Source organism: Gopherus evgoodei, chromosome 1 (genome assembly GCF_007399415.2).
Source record: "Gopherus evgoodei ecotype Sinaloan lineage chromosome 1, rGopEvg1_v1.p, whole genome shotgun sequence".
In the NCBI taxonomy this organism is placed as follows: Eukaryota; Metazoa; Chordata; order Testudines; family Testudinidae; genus Gopherus; species Gopherus evgoodei.
In genome coordinates this window covers 180,618,353-180,645,130 of record NC_044322.1, presented here as the reverse complement: position 1 = coordinate 180,645,130, position 26,778 = coordinate 180,618,353, and the positions used below count along the sequence as shown (strand labels likewise).

Below are 26,778 nucleotides of genomic sequence, written 5' to 3'. Positions count from 1 at the left end.
CCTGTCTTGCTCTTAGCACCACAAACATAAGCTTACACTATTGGAAAACTTGCCACATGCAAGTTATTAAAACCAGCTAAACTTAATTAAGCACACTGTAATGCTGATGGACTAGCACTAAAGAAGTAGCATTATAGAAAAAATTCTGATTTGACAGAATGATGCAAATAATATAGTTTTTTAAATTTGTCAACATTTTATTGGAAATTTATATGAAGAGGTATTGAAACAAGGATTAGTTTTTAATTAAAAGCAATCTTTCTGGCTTTTTTGGCTGCAAAATCAGTAATAATGTCATTGTATGACAAAGACAAAGTGATGTCTTGTTCAATTGCAAGAATAGCAAGACCAGTCAAGTGTTCCTGACTCATTATAGAGCGGAGATAGTTTTTAATGAGCTTTAGTTTTGAGAAACTCCGTTCTCCTGTTGCTACTGTTACAGGGATTGTCAGTAGAATATGAGTGGCAATGTACACATTAGAATATATGTCAGCAAGTTTGCTGCTATGAATAAACTGTACAATGTCCATCATCTATTTTGCATGTGGCAACAACTCAGTTCTTCGTACAGTTCAAGTCCATTTAAATCAAAATGATCACCGTGCTTCAGGAGGCTCTCTAGGTCAGGGGTCCCCAACGCGGTGCCCGCGTACTGGCCGGAGGACGAGCATCTGCCAAAATGCTGCTGAAATTCGGTGGCATTTCGGTGCCAACACCTGTGGATGACACTGCTTGCCGCCGACAAGCAATGCCATCCAGAAGTGTCGCCATTGAAATGCCGCCGAATTTTGGCAGCATTTCGGCATATGCTCGTCCGCCATCACGGTCCTTCATCTGACGCCTGCCAGACGAAAAAGTTTGGGGACCACTGCTCTAGGGTCTTGCACTTTGTCATTAGTTGCTCTTGTTTTCCTATTTCGTTGAATTTAGTCCTGGTCAGCCTGCTGCCAGCTGAGTGAATGGAACCCCAGGCCGACGGCAGGTTGAGTGGCTCAGCCGGGGTCTCAGCCTGCTGCCAGCCTGGGGTTCCTTGGGGGTCATCAGACCAGCAGCAGATGCTGAGTGGGGCCGGCGGCCAGGACCCCAGGTGGCAATGGGGCAGCGGCCAGAACCCCAGAGCAGCGGCGGGCTGAGCCGCTCAGCCTGCCACTGCGTGCCATCAAAAATCAGCTCGCGTGCCACCTTTGGCACATGTGCCGCAGGTTGCCGACCCCTGCTCTATACATTAGTAAGGAGATGAGCATATTACAGTTGTTGAAGGGCTCTATTTAGCAGTAACAGGGCTATAGGAAAGTCAGTCAACATTTTTTGTTTCTCTGATGAAAACTGGCCCACTCCCTTCCCCATACCAAACTTGTCACAAATAATTGTCAACAACTTAATTTTCTGTTTTTGGCTAAGATATTGATTTTTTAAAAAAAAATATTGACATTGAATTCAGGATTGTTAGCAAGCATTTTTGGAAAAGAAATTTGTTAAATGACAATCTAAATGGCAACACAGTACTGCTTTCATGCTTGGCTCACCCCCCAGCCTGCTGGTCCAACAACTGCAGTAGAGGAGGAGATAGGTGGAAAACTGCAGGACCCCAAAATCCACCTCTTGGGTGCAGAGTGGCAACAGCAGCAGCAAACCCTCAGGTCCAATCACATGCCTATGGGCACCACCGCCAGCCCAACGGACCATGGTGAAGTTAGCACAGCATCTGATCTCAAGGGACAGAGCACCAATGGAGCCACAGCAGGTCATCCTGGCCTATGCAGCTCCCCACCCCCGGATGAGATGGAGTACTATCAGCCCGGGGGAGAGACGCGCTCCCTAGCTAGGGTGACCAGATCCAAATGTTCTGATTTTATAGGGCCAGCCCCGATATTTGGGGCTTTGTCTTATATAGGCACCAATTACTCCCACCTAGGGTGACCAGACAGCAAGTGTGAAAAATCAGGATGGGGGGTGGGGGGGCAAATAGGAGCCTATATAAGAAAAAGACCCAAAAATTGGGACTGTCCCTATAAAAGTGGGACATCTGCTCACCCTACCCCAACCCCCTGTCCTGATTTTTCACACATGCTATCAGGCTATCCCCAGCCCAGCCCTGTGCGACCATTCCAATCCTGGCTGCCTGCTGAGGAAGTGAGTTACTTTCACTTTCATTCCTCAGCAGGCAGCCAGCCAGCCTCCCCTCCCAGACCCAGCACCTCACCCAACCCAGCCTTGGTGGAGGGGATGAGGGAGAGAGGGGTGCTCCATGGGGGGGGGAGAGAAATGGGGGGGTGCTCCGTGGGGCAGGGGGGAGAAGAATGGACGTTATGGGGGACAACAAAGGATACTGCCAGAGCCGCTAAGCCTGCCTCGCCTCACGCCAGGGGAAAGAATCCCACTTACAGGTGTGGAGGGATAGCTCAGTGGTCTGAGCATTAGCCCGCTAGACCCAGGGTTGTGAGTTCAATCCTTGAGGGGGCCGCTTAGGGATCTGGGGCAAAAATCAGTCCTTGGTCCTGCTAGTGAAGGCAGGGGGCTGGATTTGATGACCTTTCAAGGTCCATTTCAGTTCTAGGAGATATACTAATCTCCTATTATTATTCTACTACCCCTTCCCAGCAGCCAATCCCCTCCCTCAGACTGTGTTGTATTCGGCTCTCTCTAGGACCCAGCAGCCCTGCTCTTACATGCTCCATTGCTTCCCAGCAGAGCGGTGCCCGCAGACCTAGTGGTGCCCTAGGCGGCTGCCTGTTCTGCCTATGGCTAAGGAAGGTCATACCTTTCTTTAAGCCCCTGCATGGCCTCCACAGATCTGCTACTCTCCCTGCTTCAGCAGATTTCAGAGATTCTGTGAGGGATGAAGCAGTAGTGGGTCTGTGGAGGACATGCAGGGGAATAAGGGAGAGTCTTTCTGCCCCATAGGTCTCTGGGTGGCTGCATAGTCCAGGACATACTGTAGCCCTATATGGGGATATGTATAGGTTATGTAATTATTATTTACCATATGTACAGAACACCATAACTGTGCATGATTCTTCACATAGTAAGTAAAGACATGGTCCCTGGTCACAAGGCTACAGCTAAATTGACTATGACAAGACAAAATGCCATACACTCTACATATCCTCCTCCGTGCCTGAAGCATCCACCAGCAGAGGTGAGCTGGTGAGGAATGGGAACATTCCAGCAACAAATAACCACCTCTCTGGAGCTAGAGCATCCAAGTGAAAGCATGAGGAGACAATAATGCATTTTAGAGACACACTTCCTTCCCTGTGCTGCTCTGGGCTTGGTTCACCAATGCACTGTCTCCTACACTGGACTAAAAGCAAAATCTAGCCCATAGTTCTATCTTGACAATGTATTAAATTTTGGTAGACTTTTAAATCAGAAATCTAATCTGAAGCCAAGACTCTAAATCCCATGCTGATACATCTGAAGTAAAAATAGAATCCTTGTCAGTAAGACATGATGGGTTGAAAATAAATGCTACCGTTTCTACCTGAATGAACAAGTTTTTATCAGGCACTCTTGTCCTATTAATCACCAGCCAAAGATTCATTACGGTGCCTAATAGAGTCCGTTTACATCAAGATTACTATAAAGGAAACAGGGGAAAAGGTATTGAAAACCTGGAAACACAAATTGCAGTGCAAACTCTATAGTTATATATTCTGCTATTCTAGGGCACATTGATATCACAAGATGGGACAGAAAAAAAAAAGTCAGAGAGAAGACAAGAGATCATCAAGAAAACCGAAACAGTTTTTGTTCATATTTAGGTTGTTGACTTATATGCAAACATGCATGGGGCCCTTCTTTTCCCTATCCATAATCTGATCCTTTCACGCCCATGTATCCACTTTCCTCCCTCCTGCCTCAACCACCTACCTGCTATCTCCCTCACTAAACTATGGTGGGCTATGAAGTATCAGAGGGGTAGCCATGTTAGTCTGGATCTGTAAAAGCAGCAAAGAATCCTGTGGCACCTTATAGACTAACAGATGTTTTGGAGCATGAGCATGAGCTTTCATGGGTGAATACCCACTTCGTCAGATGCATGTAGTGGAAATTTCCAGGGGCAGGAATATATATGCACGCAAGCTAGAGATAACGACATTAGCTCAATCAGGGAGGATGAGGCCCTGTTCTAGTAGTTGAGGTGCGAAAGCCAAGGGAGGAGAAACTGGGTTTGTAGCTGGCAAGCCATTCACAGTCTTTGTTTAATCCTGAGCTGATGGTGTCTAATTTGCAGATGAACTGAAGCTCAGCAGTTTCTCTTTAAAGTCTGGTCCTGAAGTTTTTTAGCTGCAGGATGGCCACCTTAAGGTCTGCTATAGTGTGGCCAGGGAGGTTGAAGTGTTCTCCTACAGGTTTTTGTATATTGCCATTCCTAATATGTGATTTGTGTCCATTTATCCTTTTCTGTAGAGACTGTCCAGTTTGGCCGATGTACATAGCAGAGGGGCATTGCTGGCATATGATGGCATATATTAAATTGGTGGATGTGCAGGTGAATGAACCGGTGATGGTGTGGCTGATCTGGTTAGGTCCTGTGATAGTGTCACTGGTGTAGATATGTGGGCAGAGTTGGCATCGAGGTTTGTTGCATGGATTGGTTCCTGAGCTAGAGTTACTATGATGCGGTGTGCAGTTACTGGTGAGAATATGTTTCAGGTTGGCAGGTTGTCTGTGGGCGAGGACTGGCCTGCCACCCATGGTCTGTGAAAGTGTGGGATCATTGTCCAGGATGGGTTGTAGATCCCTGATGATGCGTTGGAGGGGTTTTAGCTGGGGACTGTATGTGATGGCCAGTGGAGTCCTGTTGGTTTCTTTCTTGGCTTTGTCTTGCAGTAGGAGGCTTCTGGGTACACATCTGGCTCTGTTGATCTGTTTCCTTATTTCCTCATGTACGTATTGTAGTTTTGAGAATGCTTGGCAGAGATTTTGTAGGTGTTGGAATCTGTCTGAGGGGTTAGAGCAGATGCGGTTGTACCTCAGTGCTTGACTGTAGACAGTGGATCATGTGATGTGCCCAGGATGGAAGCTGGAGACATGAAGGTAGGCATAGCGGTCGGTAGGTTTTCGGTATAGGGTGGTGTTAATGAGACCATCACTTATTTGCACCGTGGTGTCTAGGAAGTGAACCTCCCGTGTAGATTGGTCCAGGCTGAGGTTGATGGTGGGGTGGAAGCTGTTGAAATTGTGGTGGAATTTTCCCAGAGTCTCCTTCCCGTGGGTCCAGATGATGATGTCATCAATGTAGCGTAGGTAGAGAAGGGGCATGAATGGACGAGAGCTGAGGAAGTGTTGTTCCAGGTCAGCCATAAAAATATTGGCATATTGTGAGGCCATGCGGGTGCCCATAGTGGTACCACTGATCTGGAGATATATATTGTCATCAACTTTGAAATAGTTGTGTGTGAGGATAAAGGCACAGAGCTCAGCAGCCAGTTATGCTGTGGCATCATCAGGGATACTGTTCCTGACAGCTTGTATTCCATCTGTGTGGGAGATGTTTGTGTAGAGAGCCTCTACATCCATGGTGGCTAGGATGGTGTTTTCTGGGAGGTCACCAATGCATTGTAGTTTTGATATTTATTGTCATTCTGCATTGGAACAAAACTAAGAACTTTTGATTTTTTGGGGGGGGAAGAGGTGACAGGGGCATTAGGGTGAGAAGAGGAGAGAAAAGACAGAGAGAAACATTACCCACCCAGAACAGCCAATAGTCCAGTGGTTAGGGCGCTCACATGGGATGTGGGAGGCCACTGATCTACCTGATTCAGAGAATGGACTTGAAACTGGGTCTCCTTCATCCCATGTGACTGTAATTAATCACCAAGTTACTAGCTTTTTTCATCTCTCTCTCTCACTGACCAAAAAGTTCCATCCTGGACCTTAGAAACCTTCCTGATAGAAGTTTCATTGAAACCAATACTTTTCAAAAAATTTTAGTTTCAGTGAATTTCGTTGGCATTTTCAAACCAAACCAAAGTTTCATCACAAAGATTCTTGACCAGTTCTAGCTCTGAGTATCTTGTAGCTGCTACTGACTTCAGTTGCAGTTGCAGGATTCAGCAATTATTAAAATCAGACCCTTGCATGTCTCAAGTTTGACAACCAAAAACTCAGCCTCCAAAATGAGTCAATGCTTTTGAAAATGTTAGCCTAAGGCTGTTTAACACATTTCACAAGCATCCTAGTGAAGTTAAAATAAAAATTCTCAAATGATAAAAAATGTGCATTTTGCTTGTCATCTTTATTATAATTAGTTATAGGCTCCTTTACCAGTTCTTCATTCAGCAAAATAACTAATGCATAGCATACATTATACTGCTGTTTAAACTGTATTTCTGTAGGAAGATTTTTGGACTTGGAACATGAATCTACTTTGGAAACTGCTTTAAAAATAAAATAGCACAAACTAATCAGGATGTCCTGTTATGCACCTGAGACTCATCTGCACAAGTGTTATTTCACACCCAATGTTTTTTTGCAAGTTTTCTTGTAGCACTTTATAATAAGAAAAATTTGAACACACAATAATTAATAAAATATCACTAGTCTTACACTGGCATCTCTGGGCTAATCAAAAGTGTCAGATTTTGCATAACAGGTTGATTCACACTTAGGAAGTGTGAACCTTCACTCTAAATTATCTATGTTCATATGCTATTCCATCATTCTTCAAATGATAAGACAAGGGGAAAATTTATAGTCAGGGAAATTTCCTAGATTAATTTGGGGAAAAATGTGCTAAGAGTTTTTCTATTGCACATATTACTTGTCTTTCTAGTTACATTCTCACCTATAGAATAAAAGTTATGCCAGAATATACACATTAGATATGCCCAGCTCAGTAAAGGACACATTGTTCACAAGGCTGTTAGGCTAGCGCACTGTGCTTAGCAATATATCCTGGCATTTTTCACTTCCAGTCAAGGGACTAATGCTGCTTTTGCTTCTGTACAGTTGACAGTCTGACTGTGCAAGGGAGGCTACATCTACACTATGAGCTAGGGGTGTGAATCCCCACTCATGTATATGTCTACATCTCACTGAGGTAATGTGCTAAAAACAGTAGTGTAGCCACAGCAGTGCAGGCAGCAGTTACGTGGGCTAGCTACCCACAGCACATATCCATGGAGTTCAAGAGGGTTTGTGTTCAGCATTGCTAGCCTGTGTCACTGCTCACCACTGCCAGTGCTCCCACAGGTACACTATTATTTTTGGACACTAGCTCGATGAGATCTAGCGTGAATATGTCTAGCAAACTGGGAATCAATCAACCCCAGCTCATAATGAAGACAGAGCTGTGGAGGTTACAAGGAATATGCATCCCCTGTATGGCACAGAGCTCCACTCCAAGAAAGTTTATCGCGGGCAAAAGGCATGTGTGAGGACAGAATGGGAATTGCTTACAAATGGGGAGGGTCCAGAATCAGAAGCTCCTTCCCCTTCTCCCCCGCACCCCACAACCTCAGCTAGGGCCCAGAGGTCTACTTCTTTCAAGCAGCCTCCACAGAATGGCTTTAGACCCTGTGAGGGAAGGAAAATGTGCCCCTCCCTTCACATCTGCCCAAGCTTAGATACTCGGGCTGGATGCTGCATGTGACGATTTGGCCCTAAATGAACTGTAAACTCAACTCTAGCAGCAAAGTAACTGATGGAACAGAATCATTAAGAAAAAATGGTTACCTATTTTTTGTAACTGTTGTTCTTTGAGATGCGTTGCTCATGTCCATTCCATTCTAGGTGCATGCACGCTCATGTGCAGTGTCGTCCGAAAATTTTGCCATAGCGGTTTCCATAAAGTTGGTATTGGTGCCCTCTGGAGTGCTGCAACTCATGTGTCAGTATATTAGGTGCCACTAGCCCTACACCCTCTCAGTTTCTTCTTGCCAGCAACTCCAATAGAGGGGAGGAGGGCAGGTAATAGAAATGACATGAGTAACACATCTCGAAGAACAGTTACAAAAGGTAGGTAACTATTTTTCTTCTTCAAGTGCTTGTTCATGTCGATTCTATTCTACATGACTAACAAGCAGTATCTATGGAGGTAGGCTCAGAGTTCACAGATGTGCGGCTTGCAACACTGTTATTCGGAAGCCAGCATAATCTCAGGCCTGCTGGGTAAGTGCATAATGAGACTTAAACATGTGGATAGATGACCAGCTAGCAGCCCTGCAGATATCTTCAATTGGCACTTGGATGCTTACCGAGTGCCCTACTTAAGTGGGCAGTTACAACAGCGGTGAAGGCACCTTTGCCAGATCATAAACAACAGTGGATGCAGGCAGTGACCCAAGATGAAATTCTCTGAGCAGACACTGGACGACCTTTCATCCTATCTGCCACCACAATGAACAACTGCATCAATTTACTGAGCATTTTGGCCTTTTTGATGTGGAAGGCTAGAGCTCTCTTGACATCCAGAGATTGCAATTTTTGTTTCTCCTCTGACTTATGACCTTTTGGAAAGAAGACAAGTAAATATTGTGACAGATCCAAACCAGTAGGCTACAGGAGTCTGGTAGAGAGCAAATATACTGGTCACTGAATGACTAGTTTTCTGTTCCCTGAGTGACCAGAGCAGGGGCTGCACTAGAGTAATCAGGAACCTGTTAGAACCAATTAAGGCAGACAGGCTGATTAGAACACCTGCAGCCAATCAAGGCAGGATAGTCAGGGCACCTGGGCTCACTCCAGTCAAGTGAGGGGGAGCCAGAGGAGAGGAAGTGCGTGTGAGGAGCTGGAAGCAAAAGGTGCAAGGAGCTGAGAGTGAGAGGGTGTGCTGCTGGAGGACTATGGAGTACAAGCGTTATCAGACACCAGGAGGAAGGTCCTGTGGTGAGGATAAAGAAGGTGTTTGGAGGAGGCCACGGGGAAGTAGCCCAGGGAGTTGTAGCTGTCACACAGCTGTTACAAGAGGCACTACAGACAGCTGCAATCCACAGGGCCCTGGGCTGGAACCCGGAGTAGAGGGCGGGCCCGGGTTCCCCTAAACCTCCCAACTCCTGATCAGACACAGGAGAAGTTGACCGAGACTGTGGGGAAGATCACTGAGGTGAGCAAATCTGCCAATAAGTGCAGGACCCACCAAGGTAGAGGAGGAACTTTGTCACAATATATGTCCTGGCTCATATGAAACTGTGCAACTATCTTGGGCAGGAAGGCTGGGTGCAGCTGCAGCTGGATATTGTCCTTGTAGAACACCGTATAGGGTGGCTCTGAGGTAAGCACCCTAATCTCAGAAACCCTGCAGGCAGATGTTATTGCAACCAAGAAAGAAACCTTCCAGGAAAGGAGGAGAAGGGAGCAGTAAGCCAGAGGCTTGAAGGGGAGACACATGATCCACAACAGCATGAGATTCAGGTCCCAGGGAGTGATGGGTCCCGGATGTCAGGGTAGACTCACTCCAAACCTTTCAAAAACTGGACCATCATGTTGTGAGAAAAGATTGACCTAGCCTGGAATGGAGGGTGGTTGGCCAAATTAGTGGCCAAGTGGACCATAATCGATGACAGGGACAGACTCTGGAGCTTGAGATGCAGAAGGTAGTCCAGGATCGACTGCAGTGAGGCCTGTTCTGGCCAGATACCCTGGTCTGAGGTCAAGCACGTGAATCTTTTCCATTTGGCCTTGCTTTGGTGGAGGGCTTTCTGCTTCCCAGCATGACCTTCTGGACACATACCGAGCACTCCTGTTCTTCCACATTCAACCATGTCACAGATAGGCAGTCAGGTGCAGTGCCGGCAAGTTGGGTAAAGAAGACTGCCATGGTTCTAGGACAGAGAGGCAGCTGCAGTAGAATGGCCACTGAAAGGTCCACCGAAAGGTCTGACAGCAAACCAGCGCTGGCAAGGCCAAGACAGGGCTATAAGGTTACCTTTGCCTTGTCCTGTTTGATCTTTGTAAGAACCTTGTGGATTAGTGAAACCAGTGGGAAGGCATACATCAGAGCCTCCCACCATGGGAGCAAAAAGGCGTCTGACAGGGAGCCCGTCTATCTGCCAAATCAAGATAGCACTTCCTGTTCTGGCATGATGCAAATAAGTCCACCTGGAGAGTTCTCCACCTTTGGAAGATCACACTGACCACCTCCAGATGGAGCGACCACTCATGGAGAGAAGAGAAGGTCCTACTGAGGTGATACATTCCTAGCCACGGGAAGGTGCGCAGCCACCAGATGAATTGCATGTTGCACACAGAAGTCCCAGAGATGGAGTGCTTCTCAGCAAAGACTGACAACCTGGCTTTGCCCTGCTTGTTGATGTAAAACATCAAGGCAGTATTGTCCATTATTGGACTATACCACCTTGCTCTCCAGGTGGGGGCAGTAAAGCCTGGCAGGCTAAGCGAACTGCTTTTTAGCTCACCGAAATTTATGCGGAAGGAATGATTGTCTCATGAGTAGTGACCTTGCATGCTGAGCTTGCCCACGTGGACTCTCCAGCCCAGGACCGAGGCATCGGAGATCAGGCTCAGCAAAGCAGACAGGGCCACAAAGGGAAAGCCAGCCAACACCAATCCGGGCCCAACCACCACTTTAGGGATGACTGTATGTGATCCGTGACCCTGACTACCTGGTCTAGATTATGCCTATTAGGGATGTAGACCAACGCCAACCACACTTGCAGTGGCCGAAGATGGAGCCGGGCATAACGGACCATATAAGTACATGTGCCATGCGACCTACAACCTTGGGCAGGTGCCAGCAATGGTGAGTGGGTGGCCCCATGAGAAATTAGGTCCTACATGGCTTGGATACTGGCCTCTGGAAGGTAGGTTCTGGCTCACATAGAGTTGAGGGCCACCCCTATGAACTCCATCCATTGCACCAGTCAATTTCTTTTAGTTTATTAACAGGCCCAGGTCGTGGCAAGTGGAACATACCAGATCGAGGCTCCTTTGTACGGATCCCAAGATCTGCCTTTGATGACCCAATCATCGAGATACAGATAAACCCATACACCTCAAAGGCTCAGGTAAGCAACCACTGGTGCCATGCATTTTGTGAACAACCATGGATCCAATGAGAGTCCAAAGGTCAGTGCCATGAACTGGAAATGACGCCAACCCACCATAAAAACAGAGGAACCATCTGTGCCCTGGGATGAGGTAGATATGAAAATAAACATCCTTCAAGTTGAGGGCAGCATATCAGTCTCAAGGGTCCAGGGAGGGAATGATGGAGGCCGGAGATCTCACAGGCCAGTTCACCGATGACTTTAAGGAGCCTCAAGTGTTACTTAGAAGGGTGGCTTTGAACTTGGGTGTAGAAGGGGAGGAAATGGCAGAGCAATCTGATTCTCTGTTCAATGTGCTTACAGCAGCAGCCCCCTCATGGGTCGTGCTGCCGGTACACAAAGGGGTTCTAAAGATCACCCAGGGTCTCTGGCAAACCCTGCCCTCCATTCTGCCCACCTCCAAGTGGGCTGAAAAGAAGTACGTTTTCCCTGCCAAAGGGTTTGAATACCTCTATACCCCTGGGTCGCTGCTCATATCTATGGCCAACAAAAGGGACAGGCAAGGGCAAACCAATTCTACGCTGAAAAATAAAGACACCAAGAGGTCTTTTTGGGAGAAAAGTTTATTTGACAGCCAGTGTCCTCCTAAGTAAGGCTTGAGGCTCCTTAAAGTCATCAGTGAACTGGTCTGTGAGGGTCCCGCTACTGCCTCATCTGGCAACGAGGACTATTAGACCACTGGGGGAGGTTCTGGGGCACTGTCCCCTGGGTGAGAGAATTATTTTGGGGTGGGCACCTGCTTCTCTACCCCAATCTCCAATTCTGCTCTGCGCACTGAGCCAGTGTCCTCAGTGCTGGGGGTTGTTTCTTGCGGGCGGTAAGGGAGGGATGGCATGAGAAGGGCACCAAGAGAGTTGAGGCAGCTTTGAGTGCCCTTATGGACTGCTGATATTGAGGCAAGGTGCTGAAGTCCAGCTCCAACCCAGATGAGTCCCTTTCCAGTGACCAGGGTGGGGCCGTGAAGGCTTGAGTCTGGCAGCTGACCACAACCATAGGAGAGTGATGCATCCAAACAGGGGGACCCGCTGCCTCTTTGAACATCAGTGCTGGAGGTGGGGAGATCAGCACTATGAATGGGATCTGCCTGAACCAGCGAAAGGTGCACCGAGGGAGATCTGTGCTGAGGTGTTGGCCGGAGGGAAAATGATCAGTGCTGGGCCTACGGAGACCGATACCTTGCTGCCAGCACCATGAGTGCAGTGCTGGTGACCTGGGCCATCTAGCGGGAGACGTGAGTCAAGCAGTTGGTGATCTCGGCTGCGGAGATGAGGATTGCTGCCTCAACTCTGGAGACTGATGGTCCTTGGATACCCCCTGGGGAGGGGCGGGGGAGGGTGTCTGATGGCTGGCTTGCCCTTTGAGCGGGGAGCCTTAGCTGAGTCTGATACCGTGCATGGCACCAGGAGGGCTCTTTGGTCCCTGGTCGCCAGGAGGTCCTCGGCGGTCGATTGTCCTGCCAAATGCCTGCGTGCCCCACTGCTCCCTGGAGTCAGAGGAGGATCCCTGGACAGGCTGAGGGGTCCAGCAGGAGAGGCACCCATAGGTGCCAACTTTCTTTGACACCAGTGGGTGCCCATGCCCCCACCACCCCTAGCCCCGCCCTGACTCCATCCTTTCCCTGCCCTTGGCCCTGCCTCACTTGCAACCCCATCCCAAAAGTCCCCATCCTAACTCCACACCCTCCCTGCCCCATTGGATCCCTTCCCCAAATCCCGAACCCACCTCTTCCCCCAGCACGCCATGTTCCCCCTCCTCTCCCCTCCCTCCCTGCCCCACAAATCAGCTGTTTCGTGTTGCAAGCACTGGGAGGAAGGGGAAGCAGGACGCAGCAGCAGAGGTAAGCTGGAGCAGGGGGGTTGGACGGGGAACTGCCGGTGGGTGCTGAGCACCACCAATTTTTTTCCATGGGTGCTCCATCCAGCACCCATGGAGTCAGCGTCTATGGAGGGACTCCCTTGGGGCTCCAGAATGGGAGGGTGGCTCTAACTGGGTCCTTTGCCCAATGCTCCTTGTGCTTCCTTGCTCGGTGCTGGGGAGCCTTGTTTCTTCAGGCGCTTCTTCGGCACCAACAAAGGGGAGCAGTGCAAGGCAGGCCCCAGTGCCAGTGGTGCGTTTCTCACCAACGCTGAGGTAGTGCGTAGAGTTGGAGTGGGAACTGGCAAAGTGCAGCCTCTATTAGGAGGGCCCTTAAACAAATATCACACCCTTTCTGAGTTCTGGAACAAAAGTTTTTGCAGATGCAACACTTGTCTTTAATGTGCGACTCTCCCAAGCAGTTGAGGCCCTGCTGTGGGGAATTGCTAATAGGCATAAACCTGTCACAGACAGAACAAGGCTTAACCCAGGGACCAGGCCATGCCACATTCCAGGGCTAAGGGCCCTGTTGGGACGCTAACTTGCTAACTATCAGTACTTAACACCTACCGACTAACTAACTAGTGTAAACAACTCTAGACAAAAGAACAATGGTGATGAGTAGAGAGAAAACCTATATCCACTTGGGAGGCAAGAGGAAAGGCACTTGGACCAACCATCCTGTGAGTAAGAAGGAACGGAGAAGGTATAGTGCTGGCAGCACCTAATATACGAACACATGAATGCAGCATTCCAGAGGGCGCCACTGCCAACCCTACGAATAACACCAAGGCAAATATCTCTGTGGGCGTGGACACATCTAGAATGGAATCATCATGACCAAGCACTCAGAGAACAATAACTAATTCAGTACAGTAGCCTGATAATTGCTTCCATTTTTACATAGGACATTTTATAAATAACACAACCCAAAGCTGAAACACTAAGTTACAGGTAGAGGATGTGAGCTATAAATCAGTTAAATAATTAGGGAAACATATTTGTTCTTAAGAGCCCCTGAAAGAGATTACAGTCCTCTTTTATCTCATTACTCACCTTGTGTTCATAGAAGCAACACTTGTTCATTGCAGGTCACAATGCAACAGCTTGGTTGATTTCCATGAGGCCACAAGAAATGGTTTTTGTAGGCTTGTGCACATAGTCACGAGGAAATGTGTTAGGATGATATTGCCATCACTGCAGTACCTAACCACTCTAAACAGATTACACAGAGAGTATTAAAATCATTCAACTGGAAGAATTTAGGACCAAATCCTGAGAGTCACTAAACATCTATCAACTCCCACTGAATTGAATAGCAATTGCAGGCTAGCACTACTCACAATTCGTGTTCCAAGGCAACTCTTGGAAATCAAACCAGCTGCAGAACATTCAAAGTCTCACATCATTCATTTAATCTTCCAGTCTTTAACACAAAAGAACTTCAATTTTGTTTTACTGCGGAGTAAGCACAAATGTTAGTAAAGGGCAAATCTCAAAGGTTAAGTGATTCAGGTTGATTAAACCTCAAGAGTTCAGTTTCATTCTGCAAATTTCCAATAAATACCTGAGCTGCTCCCCAGTCCTTTCCTTTCACCTCTCCAAAATAGGTTTTTGGTCCTGCCTAATCTCCAGTGATCAGGCCCCTTGCTGGGTCATTGTCCCCAATAAATTCAAATCCCCCCCTTATTAGGGATATGCTTACCAGAGTACACTATGTGCTCCAAATCCTGTCAGATTTTATATTAGCAGAAGCTAGGGCCAGGTGAGAGGCGGCATGAACTTATGTGTCCTTTCATAGGAAGGTTGTATGAAAAATATAAAGAGCAGCTTCCATATGAGGAGAAATTAATAAGATTGTGACCTTTCAGCTTGGAAAAGAGACAACTAAATGGGGATATGACTAGGGTGGAGAAAGTAAATAAGTGTTAATTACTCCTCATAACACAAGAACTAGGGATCACCAAATGAAATTAATACACTGCAAGTTTAAAAACAAAAACAAAAGGAAGTATTTCTTCACATAACATAGTAAACCTGTGGAACTTTGTGTCAGAGGATGTTGTGAAGGCCAAGACAATAACAGGATTAAAAAAAAATGAACTAGGTAAGTTAATGGAGGATATGTCCATCAATGGCTATTATCCAGGATGGGCAGGGATGCAAAACCATGCTCTGAAGTGTCCCTAGCCTCAGTTTGTTGGATGCTGGGAATGGGAGACAAGGGATGGATCTCATTATGATTATCAGTTCTGTTCACTCTATCTGAAGCACCAGGCATTGGCCACTGTCAAGAAGGTGCATGGCATACTGCCAATGGAGATTCTCGAGTTTAGGGTAAAGTGGGTATCGGAGCCCTGGTACCAAGTAAAAATAAGACTCCAGTACATCAGGTACTTTTGAGTATCTAAAATCCTTTTGTGCCATGGAGGTTGGTACCAGTGGTGGCTGCTGGTACAGAGATGATGGTACTGGTAGGATCAGTGTTGTAGGCCAGGCTAAATGCTCCAACATTGTTTGGCATATTGTTGATGATACCAAGATTGTTTCCTATAGTGGGGAGGCCTTCCCCAAAGCATGAGCTTTATCCTCATCTCTCCCAGTCAGTACCATTGCTTTTGTGCCTGTGCCCATTGGGTCTTTAGGTATATCAACGTGCTCCATTGGGATGGTACCATGCGAGCTCTGGGTACTGCATTTGGATGGTTTCAGTGCTGTCTTTACTAATGATATTGAATGTTCTGGGGATCTTTTCCAGCTGGTTCAGGGCTTGCTCTGGGGACTCACAGCTCTCTTTTTTGAAGCCATATGTGAGTGTCTCATGGCTTTAGGTTCATTGCCTTTGGATATGGAGGGCTCTGGTGAAGATTCCCACCTTCTCGGTGAATCCTGATGTGGATTTGAAGGAGGCTGGAGATTTGCCTCCATTAGAAGCCTGAGCTCTGTGTCCTTTCGAGAGCACGGCTTTAGCTGCTAACAAAAACACACTTCTGGGGAATGTGGTTTTCCCCCGAGGCAATAGACATAATCAGAATGTTCGTCCCTTACCAGGATGGCCTCTTTACATGGGAGGCACCTTGTGACATTACACCCCATATTATTCATAGAAATATGGTTATGATATTTATATGGCCTAATTAAGGTATATTTTATGCAAGATGGGTCATGTATGATATCATTGGTAAGGCTATGATTTACTGAATGTGATTATCCAATGTGAATGCAGGTATCATTTCTGTATCTAAAGTGAGGAATATTGACTATCTAACAATTACAACTGTATGTGTATTTGCAAGATACCCACCAGACAACTGGCCATCACAGCCTTGATGGAAGAAACAAGACTGTGAAGATACTAATCTCTTATTCCTGTGAGGCATCCTGGGATGTAGCTCTGAAACTACCAGGTCAGGTGGTCCTGTCAAGACTGACTCAGGAGTCCAGTCTGTAGGAAGAAATAACTGGAATTCTAAGCTACTGAAACATTTAGGGTGAGAAATTACTTCTTGAAACCAGTTTCTTTAAGATCTTAAGCTTAGGATGCATGTTTTGTATTATTTGCTCAATAATCTGCTTTGTTCTGTTTGCTATCACTTAATATCTGCCTTTTATGGTTAATAAATTTGTTTTGTTTATTATTAAACCCAGTTTGTGCAATTTCTAACTGGGGGCAGGGAGTAAGAAGTTGTGTGTATCTCTGTTAACAATGAGGAAGAGGGTGAATTTTTATGAGCTTGCACTGTGCAGATATTTTTATACAGTGCAAGACAGTATTATTCTGGGTTTATTCCCCGAAAGGGGTGTGCACATGAGTGCTGGGTGAATCCCCTCACACACAGAGCTGACTTCAGTCTATGTCTGTAGCTGGGTGTGGCCCTACTTCTGTGTGTGTGCGTGCACAGTAAGAGACCAGGGAACCTAATTCAGCAAAACAGGGAGAGGGAATCCAGACTGGTGGAGCAGGAGGGACTCAGTGAAACCCCAGTACATCAGGTGGCATCCCAAAAGGGGGTTATACCCATCACAAAAAAATCCTGGTGAACCGAACTGGGGTAGTTACTGGAGAAGGGAAGAAGTAGATAAAGTTTGTGGGGATTTTTTTTTTAAGAAAAATCAAAGGAAACTCTAAACTAATAAATAAAAAAAGATTAGTAACTAGTTAAGTTTGAACAATAGAGTTAATGATCCAATGAACCTATAGCTAATAACTAGGTAGGGGCGGCTGAGGAAGCTTCACCTGCGCAAGGCTGGTTAGCCCCGTGGCAGAGCATGAGGAGGCACAGTACATGTGTGGGCCAATACTGCTACCAAAGTTCTCCGATCAGCAGCACAGGGATGCAAGTGCTTCTACAGTGGAGCATCCACAGGGACACTACTTGAAGAAGAATAATCCTTTACAGGATGAGAAACATACTCTTCAGCAGCCTTGCTCACTTTGGCACCTGGAAACATGATGGAATAACTCTTTCAGTAGCAAAAAGTTTCCTTAGCCATTAAGATTAAATGCTGATTGGGCAGAGTCAAGATCATGTTGAAGAGCCAACTCACAGGCTAAAAGTACATAATCTTACAAGATTTAGGGGCTTGCTTACTACAAAAGATTTCCAACCTTGGCAAGCAGTCACTACAACTTTTATGATAAGGGTGGAGAACGGCTATTATTGACCTTAATGGAAAAGAACAGAGGAGATATTTAGTTAGCCAAGGAAAGGTGAGCAGTGTAACATGTAGGTTTTAATATTTGATGAATCTATATGGATGCCATCCATTGTGTGACAATTTAATTATATGACAAAAAATTTGATAAATAATATAGTAGAACATGTAATTCATTATTTAACAAAGGAATCAATACTTTCATAAATCATACTTCTGTACACATACACATTTTTGTAGTGTGTGAAAAACCTTGTTCAGGATCCATAGGGAATTTATTTCCTGGTCAGGACAAGTTTGAACTGAAGTTTAATCAGGCCCTAGACAGGCATAAATTCTATTTACTTTTTTTTTTATTTTTAAACTGTTGAAAGATTAGCAGTGGTTGTTGCTAGCTTCCTTTTCTCAGATTTGCTTACTGAAAAACCTGCCTCATATTGGACTATCTTATTTTTAAATGACAGAAATAGAGAGTCAACTTCTGATATTCTTAATTGTGTAAAACTACGATGCAAGTCACTGGTATTACTGAAGTGAATAAATGTAGGCGGGGAATACATGTTTTCAGGATCAAGGCCTAAATAATAACAGACAGACAAGTTGAAGGAAGAATCAAGGTTATGGTTAAGCGTATAGGACTGATTCCTTCAGTGTACACACCTTGCTGATGAATGCAAAGTATATGGGGAAGGATAGAAGAGATGATGTGAGAGAAGAGGCTAAGAGTCTGGAGCCAGTTGGCGGGCAAAGGCAGCATGGTGAGGACTGGGAGATATTTTATGAAGGGGATGGAGCAGGGCTATAGATAAAAACTGGGAGCAATTACCATATTCTCTCCTTCTGTGGATAGCTCCATGAAGAAGATAAATTCTACAGGAAGCTCCACAGATTTGACTAAAACTCCTCAGAATTATTCTGTTGGAGAAGATTTGCCTCCAGCTACAGAACAAGCAAGGAATTTGGCTTCTCCAAAACCTGTAGGCCCCAAGATCTCTGCAGCTCTTCGAATAGTTGTGGAGAATGGCGATATCAGTGCCTAGAGTCAGTGCATCTCATCAGCTTTCTGGGCCCCCTTCCCTCCACATCATGCTCTCACTACTGGCTGCTACTTTCAAGCCCTATTTGCAGAGAAGTTTTCAACAGAGGAACAATAAATAAGATAAGCATCAGCAAATGCTGATTGGCTCCACATTATCTTATGAGTCACAATCCCCTTTAGAGTAAGGGTGAGGGGAAAAGGGAAGATGCCTCAGGACCCTTCCCTTACCCAGCCCCTTGATGCCTGTTAAAGTACCAACCCCACAGTGAGGTTTTGCTGGATGAGGGAAAGGGAGATAGTGCTGGAGAGCCAGTTTTCTTCCCCTGTTTTGTGCTTCCCATCCCAATCCCAGATGTTCCTGAACTGGTTCCTCTCTCCACACAATAAGGAAGATGATACTCAAGCCCTGTGTTACCTGAGGAAAAGATATAAAATGGGCCTCGAATTATGAACTTGCTACAATAGAATGGTAGCATTTTCAAATGTGCTTAATTGTTGGCTAACGCTGCTCTCTTTTAAGTTATTGGTAAACTTCCCATTGATAGGAATGGCAGCAGAGCAACCCCCCCAGCCCAAAGTCTCATATACACTGAACAGAAGATGTAAGCAGTTCATTGTTAGTTTGGCAATATTCAAACAATCAGCTTGAGCTATCTTTCCCTATTAATTTACCATTTTTTAAAAAGCTGGGTATTGCCAACTAACTGCTAGTGTTTCTCATTTGAAAAGGTGAGTATCAGTTTAAATAGCCTATCGAGAGTGGAGTTAAGTGTTTTGTTCATTTGTCTGTGGTTTTTTTTCTTTTTTGGTTTATTTGTTTCTAATCTTTTATTTGCATCGTATTGGTATGTTGTTCTGTAACTGACATGGTGTGACCTGCTTACTATAAAATGACATGACTGATTAGGCAGTAATACTTTCAAGCTATGGAAAATTTAGACATTTAATTTTAGTTGAATAAAAGGCTGTAGTAATTTTTAGAATTGTTCCTAGATCTTTAGAATTAGTACATTTCTCTATTTGCTGGCCAGCTGTGGATGCATGTATTTGAGTTTCATTCCTGATATTTTCAGCAAAATTACTGCTTTAGCACACTGTAAATGATGAAAATGACCTTACAGATGCCCAAACTACTAATTATGTCAAATAAATTCAGAACAGAACTCGGCAGCCTAAAGCCTCTACTGATGTACAACAACATAACATTAGTGGGTTTTCATTGTGTTTTCAGCAACTTTATCACATTAGTGCCCGTCTGTCATGATGTATTTTATTATTAATGATTTCTGCAGATAAACTTGCTAACATGGCACATAAGTCTAGGGACTTGATTTTCCCCTGTTGAACTTAGACGTGATTATGTTTTCATTCTTTCTGTAGATCTTCTGCCGGGCTCATTAGTGACATTTTTTCTTTTAATTTTTGGAAATCATTTGCTGAGAGATTTGCTGCTGATCTTTAAAAAAAAATAGTCAGGCTTTTCAGATGAGCCTGTGAAATTACTTACATTCAGTTTTATCTTTATATAGATATGCATATATAGTCAAAAAAGGGTTATTCAGCTCACAGTCTCATACAATAAACAAATAATAGTATCCAATCAGTCTGACTATTTGAGTGACTTCATGGAGCACTAGAAATACTATTGCACTGATTTCCTGTTTTGTTTCTGCACATTTCAGAAAAGTGAGTACCACTTTTTTTTTGGGGGGGGAGAATAAATTGTATTTTTTCTGGCTAGTCTAATGTTCTAAGTCCTTTTTATTCTGAATTATTTACAATCGTATTTGCTTTTTAAGTAATTTAGGTCTTGATCTAGCAAAGCACTTAAACACATGCTTAACTTTAAGGCCTTGAGTAGTCCAGCTGAAGTGGGACACACCTTAATACTGCCCAGATTCTGGGCTACTGTAGAGACTACTGCTGCCCTCCTCTCTTTATTACAGCCTTACCTGGACTGTCTATTGGTTGATTTGCTGCCTCTAATTGACTGTAGTGCTAAGCAGTACAGCTCTGCATGAGGCAAAGACAGCTCCATGTGAAGCAGGGAGGTGGAGGCGGAGTGAGTGGAAGGACTGAGAATTGGCAGAAGGCAACCAACTACAGGGTGGGAAGGAGAGTCCCAGGTGTTCCTACCTGCTCTCGGGCCCATTCCAGCCCCTCTGGGTTCTACTCTCACTCCACACGCGGTGTGCTTGAGCCCCCACAAAATTTCCATTGCAGGGACACTAGCCCCTTTTGCCATCCTTGATTCTGCTGCCCTGAATGCCTACTTCCAGCTGCTGCCTCAACCCCCCACTACAGCCCCTTTCTACTCTGCCCTATCCTTGGCACTCCTCTATGCTGGGTGATACGAGTTGGGCAGTGCTCAATTCATTTACATTGGTGTTGTCATAAACAGATAGTTAAGGGTTAACAGAACAGGAGTACTTCATGTCTCTTTTGCCTGTAAAGGGTTAACAAGTTCAGTGAGCCTGGCTGTCACCTGACCAGAGGACCAATCAGGGGACAGGATGCTTTCAAATCTTGAGGGAGGGAAGTTTGTGTGTGCTGTTAGTTTTTGGTTCTTGTTCTCTCTGGGTTCTGAGAGTGACCAGATGTGCAACCAGGTTTCTCTCCAATCTCCCTGATACAGGCTCTTATAAGTTCAGAATAGTGAGTACTAGGTAGATAAGGCGAGTTAGGCTTATGTTTGTTTTCTTTATTTGCAAATGTGTATTTGGCTGGGAGGAGTTCAAATGTGTATTTTGCTGAAAGGATTTTAATTTGTACTTGCATACTTGGGCTGGGAGGGTATTCCCAGTGTCTATAGCTGAAAGACCCTGTACCTATTCCATTTTAAATTTACAAAGATAATTTTTACTGTTTTTTCTTTCTTTAATTAAAAGCTTTTCTTGTTTAAGAACCTGCTTGTTTTTTTTTTCTGGTGTGAGACCCCAGGGGATGGGGTCTGGATTCACCAGGGAATTGGTGGGGAGAAAGGAGGGAAGTGGGAGAAAAAGGTTAATTTCTCTGTGTTAGGATTACTTTCTCTCGAAGGGAGAGTCTGGGAGGGGGAGAGAGAAGGAGGGGGGAAGGTGAATTTTCCTCTCTGTTTTAAGATTCAAGGAGTTTGAATCACAGTAATCTTCCAGGGTAACCCAGGGAGGGGAAGCTTGGGAGAGGCAATGGTGAGGGAAAGGGTTTACTTTCCTTGTGTTAAGATCCAGAGGGACTGGGTCTTGGGGGTCCCTGGGCAAGGTTTTGGGGGGACCAGAGTGTATCAGGCACTGGAATTCCTGGTTGGTGGCAGTGCTACAAGTACTAAGCTGGTAATTGAGCTTAGAGGAATTCATGCTGGTACCCCATCTTTTGGACGCTAAGGTTCAGAGTGGGGATTTGTGCCATGACAGTTGTTATGCAGCTACTGAATGTGGGCAATTCTCTAACCTGTTATGGCCATTTTAAAGCTCAAATATATGGTTGGAGTGGTATAGAAGAGCCCAAGATCAGACCTCATACTTCCATTTTTCAGCCTATGGGTTGTTTGGGAACAAATTGCTTTGATTATGTCTTTGTTTATCAGCTACCCATATTTGATCACCTATGTTTCTGCTCCCTGATTGGATGACACATTTTATACAGGACAAGCACTTCCAGCACAATTAGTGAGCACTCATATATGCACACAAATACTCTTATTGGCACGGCCTGTGAATACTGCACAAAGAAGAAGAGCCATTTCCCAGTAATCCAAATAAAAAACACTCTGTGGATTTTTGTTTAAAAGTAAAAAACATACAAACAAAAAAGCCCGAATGGTATTCTGCAATATTCAGCCAGCTATGGAAGAGATAATTTTGAGAAATGCTGAGAAATATATTATAAACCATATATATATTTTTAGGACTATTCATTTGTTACTGATTATTTTTCCCTGCATCTTTTGTAACGTAGTTTGTTAGCTGATAGGATCTAGGCCCCCTCATGCCTTCTTCATTTTAGTTGAGCTCTCAGATATCAATGGTTGTTGAAAAGGTAACAAGCAAGGGTATCAGTATACCTTTTAATGCTAATTATCTGCAGTGTACTGTGACTTTAAAATCATTTTTAAAAATAACCTTAATGAATACTGCTAACAATATCATGGCTTTAAGCCATTTCCCATGCTATGGCAGAGTGAGGAGATGCACCACACCGTAGCAGCTGCCAGGGGGATTGTTACTAGTACAACCTCTAACAAGAAGCAGTGCGTGCTATTCCCATGCCAACCCAAACTCTGATGGCTGGTGCAAGGAGGAACAGGATAATGACACTACCATCTCCTCACTCCTTCCTGCTCTGTGGAGTGCCTGCCATTGCTGCTGGCACTGAATCTTCTACCTGCTGGGAATACAAGTGTTAGAGAATGAGCAGGCTGACCCAAAGGCGGATTGAGTAAACAGGCTTCTTTATTGTGGTACTTGTTCCCCTCCACACGATTATCAAGAAAGCAGTGAGTTAAACACATCACACTCTTTTAATCTAAGTTAATATGTAAATACCCATATTTACTACAACCCCCCCAACCCTTATTTTTAGTAATATGAATGCCCATATATTGAATATAATTATCCTCACCCTATTTACTGTTTACAGCATTAAGCATATTCTACAGACATTTTTACCTTGAAGGTACATTTCTTTGCAGGGAGGAAGGGGTCATGATCCTGAGCTTGTTTATGCGGCTGGAAAAGGAAGGGAGGGGGAAGATAACACTTCTTTATACAAAGGGTATTCTTCAGACAACCACAGTTCTCATGGAGCTGTAATGCTTATCTATCCTTAACCAGCAGAAGGGAAAGGAAAAAAGGTGGCAACTTTATCAAGCGCAGAAATGTGAATGCCTGTGCCTTCCTCCCTAATACCATGCTAGCATTACCCAGGTCTTTACTTAACCCTTGCATATCCCAACTACAAGGTGGTTGGACTGGCTCCTTTTGCCCCTTTGGTTACTGAGTGGTCACACAACATATACTCATTCATTTTGATGCCTTAAGTAAGCCTGGACGTGAAGGCTCAGTAAGAAGAGGAAAGAAACAGGATAAAGGCAAACATTAAATTATACTTACATCCACACACAGTCAAATCTCCTAGGAAATGAAAAGTAAAGCTAAATTCTGAAATCTCTATGAGAGAAGTTAGTCCCCCACTACATAAATCTCACCATTCAATCAATACTCTCAATGCAGAAAAGATTTACTAATTTGAGAACACCTAGTTACTATATTGGTTCTTTCTATTTGCATGATTCTAGGAATGAGTTGGGGCCTAATTCTGATCCCATTGACATACATGTGAAAGAAAGTGAGGGATATGAGACATTAAGGTCTAAAATCCTCTTCCTATTAATGTCCATGGCAATGAGAATCAACCTACTTGCCTCCAATGCAGGACTTTTTTCCTCCTGCACAAAATCTCTTTTATAAAATATCTGTTTGCAGGGAACAACTTTTACACTTAAGAAATTCAGGGCCCCGTATTTTGTTTTCCTCATATTCTTGCTAAAAGTTTTCAATATGGATAACACCACATGTACTGGGCCAGGTCAGAGGGTTGCCTGATCAGCAAAGAGAATGAGTATGTGTGTCTGGGTATACATAAGTGAATCTAACTTTGCACTCTGCTGATCCTGCTGCCATTCATGGGGTTAGAACAGCCTGAGAATGATTTCACTTTTGCTGGTTGTAAACAGACCCAAAATGAGAAGAGCTTCTGCTGGGGATTGGCATGGCACAGGGGGTTGACCACACTGGTTCTGGGGAAGGGGGAGTAGAAACCCCTTTGTTGGATCTGTGACACTAGACAAGCTACAGCAGGTTTAGAACCAGCCCATGCACTGGAGAAACTGGACAAATGACTTCATGTTTCAAGTAACAGAGATGTCTGTGTCCCGCAAGATAACTATTGACTTTTGATTAGTTTCAGTCAATATTTACCTCTCTGGTCAATAAATCTGGATAGCCACCTTAATAGAAATCCATATATGTTTTTTATTTTAAAAGATAGTAAAAATAATGCATTACACTTTTATAGTTCTTTTTTATATAAGGATCTCAAAGTGCTTCATTAACAGGTGGATCTTGACCTTCTTCTATTCAAATTATGTCATAGCTACTACTATGTAGCATGGTCCACATTTTTGAATTGCAGCTGCTATTTTTGTGCATCATATAATTCAATTAGAATACAACTATCTGATTTAAACATGCTCTTGCAAAAAAACAAACAAAAAATGAAAGGGGGGGGAGGAGGAGAAAAAGCACACAAAACACAGAGAAGCTGGATTGAGGAACCTTTGAAAATTTGTCCTTATGTATGTAAAAAGGCACTATTTACCATGAGCCTAGACAGTCTGCTCCTACACAGAATGAAAGGGCAGGACCTGAACTCAGAATCCAGTAGCTGATTAGTCACAGGCTAATTATGCAAAACAGGTTAGGGACGTCATTTGGTGAAAAAAAAATTGCACTATACTCAGCATGCTGAACATCCATTTGATTTCTGAATGGCTAATGTCAGCAACCCTCATTAGTTTCTGTCCTTGAATATTTGTGGGAATTGTTTTGTTCACATGAACTTGCAAAATCCTTGTGACTTGGGCAAGTCACTTAATCTCTGTCTGAGTTCCCCTTCTGTACAAGGGGGAGAATAGTACTCTCTCACACAGGAGCGTTGTGAGAACAAATACATTAAGAATTGTGAGATGCTCAGATACTCTGGTGATGAGGATTGTAAGTCCCTAATATAGTGAACAGACAGGGATAAAATGTGCAATGAAAAGTATTCACAACAAATAATTCAGCCACCTGCACTATAGATCATATTTTGTACATTCTTTAAACTTGATCCTCAGTGATTTCCTATAACTGTGGTAGTAAGAATATTAGGAGTGATCTTTTTGTTTGTTGTTGTCTTCCCTTTAAAAAAAAAGATATGAGGTGTGGACTGACAACACATTAGGCTTCTCCTTCCTGAATCAGTCATGATATCATAGAGAGCAAGTAACTATACATGTGCATGCTAATGGTACATGGAAATTACGAGTTAACAGCAAAATTCATCTCAGTATACTTTTCATTTGATGGTTTTACATGGGAGCCTCATAATGGGTTAGCTAGTCAGTAGGCAACTGATGTAGATATGAATCACTATTCACTGAAAGAAAAAAACTTTCACAGTCTGAGGCAGGTTAAAAAATATCAATTTTTCCTGACAATCTTGCTTTTTAAAAAAAATAGGTAAGAAGCATTAATAAGAGGAAGCGTGTAACTACTGTAGCTAGTATAACCTTAATGAACTGAAAATGAATTGTGTGGGGGGGAGGGAGGGTTAAATCACCAGAAATTTTACTTTATCACATAGTGACACAGTAATAATGCTGCACTGCATTGAAGAAGATGGAGTATGTTGGCATAACACTGGAGGAACTCAAACTGCGATAAAACTTTATCAGAACATATCTGTACCATTCCATGCAAGTGTCTCAAGATCCTCTACTGCTAATTCAGGTAGTAAAGTATCTGTGAGCAAGTCCTTTGGAATTCCGTAGAGGAAACCAAAGCAGCTTTCCTCAGCTGTGCCCTGAGGTGGAATACTTTTCAAAGCCAGACAGTGGGGCAGGGATTCTGTGGATAGATTTCTCAGAATTTGAAGTAATCACAAGTACCTGACCCTAGTCCAGCTGTGTGAGCATTGGCCCTAGTACAGTCCCATGCTTACTTTCCTCTTGGCAAATAAGACTTGGTATCTTGGAGTCAGTGATAACGGCTGTGTAACCTTAAGAACATCAATTGTAAAATGTAATATAAAATAGGATTCTTGCAGGGCCAGAGCAGGAGTGAATACAAATCCTCTCTACCGATAGTTTATTCTAAGAGTTCTTCTTATACCCAAATTGAAAGCAACTTGACAAAGTCTCCAGCTACATTCCTATCAGGCAGTTTTATTAGTAGTAAATTCAGAAAAGGTAGCCCCTGTATTTTTCCAGTTTCCAGGCCTGTGGTCTGCTCAGCACCCATCTCTTTTCTCTCTCCTCTGAGCATACCTAATTAACTCCCAACTAAGTCAATCCCTCAGCTGCTTCTGAACTCTGTCAAACACTCTGCCAAGCAATAGCAAATGTTAGGGCCTTCCAGGTTGCTTCCTATTAGAGGCAAAATCGGTCACGTAGAAACTGAATATATTCTCAGTGCA

General features: G+C 44.3%; 1 protein-coding gene and 1 long non-coding RNA gene across 16 annotated transcripts in view; both read right to left on the bottom strand.

Annotated features, from left to right (window-relative positions):
* The window catches only part of ROBO2 (roundabout guidance receptor 2), a 1,574,925-nt gene that overhangs the window by 970,610 nt on the left and 577,537 nt on the right, over positions 1-26,778 (bottom strand). The window lies entirely within an intron of this gene.
* On the bottom strand, positions 771-23,665 carry LOC115659707. Its single transcript, XR_004002636.1, has 3 exons — positions 23,655-23,665; positions 10,945-10,960; positions 771-880 (listed from the first exon to the last, which is right to left on the bottom strand). It is a non-coding gene; the product is annotated as an uncharacterized LOC115659707 (long non-coding RNA).